General features: G+C 39.2%; 1 pseudogene; it reads left to right on the top strand.

Annotated features, from left to right (window-relative positions):
• The first annotated feature begins 884 nt into the window (after positions 1–884).
• Positions 885–2,275, top strand: LOC107611874 (glutathione S-transferase 3-like; annotated as a pseudogene).
• Positions 2,276–7,055: the final 4,780 nt, after the last annotated feature.

Here is a 7,055-nt window from a genome sequence, read left to right as displayed (position 1 = left end):
GTTCTTGCATTTTGTTTTTGTCCTACCAATCTCTGAATTTTGATTCTCTGTCTTTGGAGTTGCTGTCTTCCTTGACATGCATAATTCTTTCATTTTGCACTATTATAACTGTTGTCCATTATTCTGCAATTTTTGTTTTGCTTAATTAAACTCTGTTAGTGATTTTCTGCAGTTTGATTCTTATCCGTCTTTGTATTTTTGTTGTCTTTATTTCTTTTCTAACGTTGCCAACTGTTCTATTTATTTTTTCCTTTTTAGTCAACTATGATTTTCTGAACCCTTTCTCTTAACTTCGTAAAATTTATATATTGCTAATTATTATATGTGGGTTAAAATTTGGTATAAACAATGTGGGCTAAAACTTGCTAATTATTTATTTAGTTTTGGGCCTGCAACACTCACAAATCCATTAGCACAAATTTAAGTTTTTAACCCAACAAAAATATTTGTCATTATATCTTAATATCAAAATCAATTCTAACTCAACAAAAAGTCAATGTCTCATAGGTGTTGAAAGATACAAATGTATCTCGCAACTATATATACAACTTTAAAGCTTTATCAGCGTCACTGTAAACAATTATTTTCGTAGACAATAATATTGCTAGTATTTTTGTCTATAAACTTTGTAGAACAATACTTATTTATTATTCAAATATTTTTATTGATATAAAATATAAATTTAATCTGACACTTATATTTAATTATTTATGCCACAAAATATAACTATCTTACATGATCATCACTCCTAATAGCGTGAATATTAGTCCAAAAAGTGAATGTGAATGGAAAACTTTGTAACTTTACACGTGCATCAAAATTATACCTTCCTTAGTAAGGCCAAGCTCTAACTTTTGAAATTCCAAAGTTTTCTACCGCTTTCATCATCATTTCATTCTTTTCTGTTATAAAACTTTGTCCCTGTTTTTTGTAGTCAACAACTGGAGTGAGTAGTAGGAGTGGAGCCACAGAACAACTTATATCCCTTAGCTTGAATTTTGTTAGATCCTTAATTAGGAACTACAATAAAAATGGAGAACGAGGTTGTTCTGTTGGATACATGGCCAAGCATGTTTGGTATGAGGGCTAGGATTGCATTGGCTGAAAAGGGTGCCAATTATGAGTACAAGGAGCAAGATCTTTGGAGCAAGAGTTGTTTGCTTCTTCAGGTGAATCCAATTCACAAGAAGGTTCCAGTTCTGATCATAATGGTAGATCAATATGTGAATCTGCAATTATAGTTCAGTACATTGATGAGATTTGGAATGACAAATTTCCAATCATGCCCTCGGATCCTTATGAGAGAGCTCAGGTCAGATTTTGGGTTGACTTCATTGACCAAAAGGTACTTGCTTTCACTTGTTTTGACATATGTGATTTCCATTAATTTAAGAGAAAGATTATAATCTTCTTATCTATCATTCAGTATTCTTTTATACTACATTCTTTGGGTGTGACGCTTCCTTAAATCCTGCCTTAACACAAGATGCTTGTGTACCGGGCTGCATCTTTAATTTCTTCAGATATAGGAGAGATTTGATTTTCTTCCTTGATTATCTACTTGTCTTGAAATTTTATTTCTAGAGTAGAAAGGTCTACTTTACATTGTTGATAAAATTAACAAACATTTTTTAATTGCAATCTCTTAGATTATTTTTTTTCAAAAAATTGCTATACACTCCAAATCAGGCAGTACAAAAAAATTGACAGCTCATTTATTTTCTGCAATTTAATTAATTTTTAATATTTGAATTTAACATTTTTTGTTGCATGATAATTGATAAATAGACTTTTCCATATTGGATATCTTTATCAATGCAGTATAATAATACGTGGATGAAACTATGGCTCTCGGAAGGAGAAGAACATGAAACATGTAAGAAGGAGTTGATCTCTAATTTGAAGCAACTAGAGGATATTTTGGGAGAAAAAGCATTTTATGGCGGTGACACTTTTGGGTTTCTTGATATTTGTCTCATCACATTTTATAGCTGGTTTTATACCTTTGAGAATTACGGCAATTTCAAAATGGAAGCAGAGTGTCCTAAATTGATGGCTTGGGCCAAAAGGTGCATGCAGAGAGACACTGTTTCTAAGTCACTTGTTGATGATAAGAAGGTGTATGATTATGTTGTACAAGCCATAAAGAATGCCTTTGGAAAATAGAAGCACACTTCTATTTTGTATAATGTTATTGAAAGGTGTTTGTGCAATAATTATGCATTTTGTATTTGATTGGAATACAAAATGCTTGTTAGAGAATCATTAGCATCAATTAGGATCAATTAGTATCGTCTATATTTATATAGTATATCTGTATATTAATTATAGGATTCTATGCCTTTATTACTCTGATTCATTTAGCAGCTATAAATACCTCTTGTATATTGTACTTTCGATCACAACTCAATAATACACTTTTCATATTATTCTCTCAGTCTCTTGTTTCTAACATGGTATCAAGAGCTTAGGTCTTTTTTTTTCCGATGAATATTAGTTCATAGCCCCTTTGTTTTTCCTTGTCGGCAGTGTTCTTTGGCCTCCTTTTTCGTTCTCTTTTTGACGCTTTGGTTCGTCACCCCCATAACCATCTTGTTCGTCTTGTCGCCGTGATTCCAACGAAACCAGAACCGTCGCCATCCGCCTCCGAACGCACCTCCACGCGCCGCCGAAAGTCGCTGCCACGACCAGTTTGATCTTCCCTCCCGCTGCCACTCATGCCTCTTTGATCGCAATTTTCGAGCTGTTTCCGACGCTTTGGTTTGTCACCTCCAGTATCATCGTGTTCTTCTCTCCGTCAGCTTTCCAACGCCGCCGAGATCGCCGCCAAAGACCACCGCACGCGCCTCCACGCGCCGTCAGAACATCGCTGTCCACCACCATTTTTTTCATCCAGAAGCTTCAGCAGCCGTTGGATCTTCGTTCAGATCGGACGTCCCTGGAGCGTCCACGTGTCACCCGGTAAGCTGGTTGGCAACCCTGACCCGTGACGACCCGACCCGACCCTGCCTTGACCCGTGTGCCACCTGTGCGCCAGCGTGCCCCCCTTCCGCCTATCCGGTGCTGCCACGTGTCGTCGCTCGCTGACGTGGCGCTGACGCATCGCTGACGTGGCGCTGACACATCGCTGACGTGGCAGACAAGTGGGACCCTCCCTAAGGTTTTTTGGTGAGCTCTTTCCGATTTTGCCATCCGTTTCCTCATTTTCTGCTCCGAAATTGCAGTTTTTCTCTCCTCTCCTTGTTCTCTATGACTACTTTTATGGAAAAATCAGATGTTTTTGCTACCACAGACAGAAAGGGGGCCTTCTGTCGCAACTGTAACCGTTTCGGGCACCCGTTCTCCAGCTGTCCCTCTGTTGAATGTCGCACTTGCCACCAGAAAGGGCATATTAGCTACCATTGTTCACAGTTGTTCTGCCGTTATTGCAAGCTCTCGGGACATTTGCTTACTACCTGTCCTACTCGTCCACCACGTCCTGCGCCTGCTTCTGCTGTTGCTGCTACTACTGAACCTACCACTGTCTCTCTATCTGATATTGCATCTCTTCTACAGCGTCTTCTCTCTGTTTCTGGTAATACCCCTGCTGCTTTATCGAGCCCTCCAGGTACTTCTAAATGGTACTTTGACTCGGGTTGCTTTAATCACATGTCTCCGTTGCGTAATATTTTCTCGTCCATGTCTGCAACTACACATGGACCTTCTGTCAATACTGCAAATGGCTCCCTCTTGCATGCAACACACAAGGGTTCTATATCTCAGTCATCTCTTACTCTTCCTGATACTTACTACATTCCCAAATTAAACTTCAATCTTATTTCTGTTGGTCAACTTGTTGATCTGGGTTTTGAAGTCACCTTTTCTGTTTCTGGTTGTCGTGTACAGGATCCTCGGACGGGACAGATCATCGGGACTGGACGTAAGGTCGGAAGGTTGTTTGAACTCGATAGTCTTCATATTCCTCCTGTACCAAATCTCTGTGCTGCTTCTTCTCCCTCTACCCTTCACTTATGGCATCAACGTCTTGCCCACACCTCCTTAGGAAAACTGCGTCCTCTTGTATCTCAGGGTATTTTAGGTCAGGTTCCGAATGAATCTTTTGACTGTATTTCTTGCCAAACTGCCAAACAACCTGCTTTATCTTTTCACAATAATTCATCTCTTGCTTGCTCTCCTTTTGATCTCATTCACTCTGATGTTTGGGGCCCCGCTCCCACTGCCTCTATGGGCGGAGCTCGATACTGTGTTGTTTTCTTGGTTATGGCACTGAACACAAGGGTTATCGTTGTTGGGATCCTCTTTCTAAACGTATTCGTATATCTCGTCATGTTGTCTTTTGGGAGCACCACATGTTTTCTCGGTTCTCATCCTTTGAGTCGATTCCTACTACTCAGTCACCTTTGTTTACTAACCCCAATGTTGATCTTTTTCCTAGTGATGATTCTACAGGTTCTATCTCGAGTGACCCTCCACAGCCTCCTGTTCCTCCGCCTTCTCCATCTCCCGATGATTCCAGACCGGACGATGATCCTGCTCCTACCGTCATGCCTCCTCCTCCCGCTCGTTCTTCTAGGGTAAGGAATCCACCTCCTCATCTTCTTGATTACCATTGCTTTTCTACTATTCTTCATCAACATGAACCTAAGACATTCAGAGAAGCCTCCTCAAACCCAAATTGGCAACAAGCAATGCAAGAAGAATTACAGGCACTTGAAAAAGCACACACTTGGGATCTGGTTGATCCTCCTTCTGATCAGGAAGTTGTGGGCAGTAGATGGGTATACAAGATCAAGACTCGCTCTGATGGCTCTATTGACCGTTATAAGGCCCGCTTGGTTGCTCAAGGTTGTACGCAAGAGTATGGTATTGATTATGAAGAGACTTTTGCCCCTGTCGCTCGCCTTACGTCTGTTCGAGCTCTTCTTGCCATTGCCGCGGTTAAAAAATGGTCTCTCAGTCAGATGGATGTGAAGAATGCATTTCTTAATGGGGATTTGAAAAAGACAGTCTATATGAAACCACCTCCGGGATATCCTTGTCCTTCTGATAAGGTTTGTCTCCTTCGCAAGGCACTTTATGGACTTAAGCAAGCTCCTCGTGAATGGTTTGACAAGTTCAGCACTACCATATGCAGTCTTGGTTTTACTTCTAGCCCTCATGAGAATGCGCTCTTCATTCGTAAAAGCGAACGTGGAGTTGTTCTTCTACTTTTGTATGTTGATGACATGATAATCACTGGGGATGATGTTGATGGTATCTCTGCTCTCAAGGCCTCACTTCACTGTACCTTTGAGATGAAAGATCTTGGTTCTCTCAGGTATTTTCTTGGTCTTGAGGTCATCTCCACCGATGATGGCATCTATCTCTCTCAGGCTAAGTATGCTTCAGATCTTCTTGCTCGCGCTGGGATTACAGATAGTCGCACTGAGTCTACTCCTCTTGAGCCTAATGTTCGATTTACCCCTATGGATGGCACTGTTTTGGATAATCCGACACTTTATCGCCAGTTAGTTGGAGGTCTCGTCTACTTGACTGTCACCCGACCAGACATTGCCTATCCGGTTCATGTCCTCAGCCAGTTCTTGTCAGCTCCTCGTACTACTCACTATGCGGCAGTTCTTCGCATTCTTCGGTATGTCAAAGGCACTCTATTTCATGGCCTTCATTTTTCTGCCCATTCCTCTTTGACCCTTCAGGCATACTCTGATGCTGATTGGGCTGGTGATCCCACTGATCGTCGTTCTACTACTGGTTACTGTTTGTTTCTTGGCGACGCTCTCATCTCTTGGCGTGCTAAGAAGCAAACATTCACTGCTCGCTCAAGCACAGAAGCTGAGTACCGTGCCCTCGCTGACACCACTGCTGAGGTTATCTCGGTTCGTTGGCTTCTCGAAGATCTGGGTGCTCCTCAGTCGTCTCCTACTGATGTTTTTTGTGATAACCGCAGTGCTATTCAGATTGCCCATAATGATGTGTTTCATGAACGCACCAAACACATTGAGATTGATTGTCACTTTGTTCGACAACGTATCCTTATTGATGCTGTTCGTCTCATTGCCGTTGGGACACTGGATCAGACTGCTGATATCTTCACGAAAGCTCATCACCCGACTCGCTTTCGGACTTTGTTATCCAAACTCAAGTTGGTATCCTTAGCTCCCACTTGAGTTTGAGGGGGGATGTTAGAGAATCATTAGCATCAATTAGGATCAATTAGTATCGTCTATATTTATATAGTATATCTGTATATTAATTATAGAATTCTATGCCTTTATTACTCTGATTCATTTAGCAGCTATAAATACCTCTTGTATATTGTACTTTCGATCACAACTCAATAATACACTTTTCATATTATTCTCTCAGTCTCTTGTTTCTAACAATACTTATATAGTATTTGCTTTGTAATATTTCACTTGCTTTACTTATTATCATTTCAGCTTTTCTAATCTGTTTGGGCCAATCTAGACGACAATATCACCATGCTAATAATACCTTGTTACATTCTAGTGAGTGGTTGTGAATGTGTTGTGTTATGTTGTTGAGATGGAATCATTTCTATCCAAGAATTTCACACTAATTAATGATAAACACAAATTAAAAAAAATTATAATCCAACTGAGGGCGAAAAAAATAAAAATGGTGTAAAGAAACTAAAGAATAACACAGCCACAGCTTTATAATTTTTTCTTATTTTATGGATGACTTAAAAGTATAAATTTAATTGAATATATATGATTAAAATATATATATACTAAAAATTAGTCACAAAATTAATTATTATATATTTATGTATATTTAATTTATTTTTAATATTTATTATGTATTTTAATATATATATTATATAAATAACTAATTTAATTATTAATTTTTTTATGTACAAATAACATAGTTGAATATAATTATCATACCATTTTTCGTAACTCAAATACCAAAATAATATTTTACCCTATAGTCTAGTTTTCTATCTGGTTGCCGCCCTTGTTGACCTTTTTTCATACTTATCCTATGTCCAAGTTAAGAACTCACAAAAATATCTAACGGTTTATATAGGC

Source organism: Arachis ipaensis, chromosome B6 (genome assembly GCF_059453495.1).
Source record: "Arachis ipaensis isolate K30076 ecotype BB chromosome B6, ASM5945349v1, whole genome shotgun sequence".
In the NCBI taxonomy this organism is placed as follows: domain Eukaryota; kingdom Viridiplantae; phylum Streptophyta; class Magnoliopsida; order Fabales; family Fabaceae; genus Arachis; species Arachis ipaensis.
Note: the sequence above shows the minus strand (reverse complement) of the source record. Positions and strands in the feature narration are given on the sequence as shown.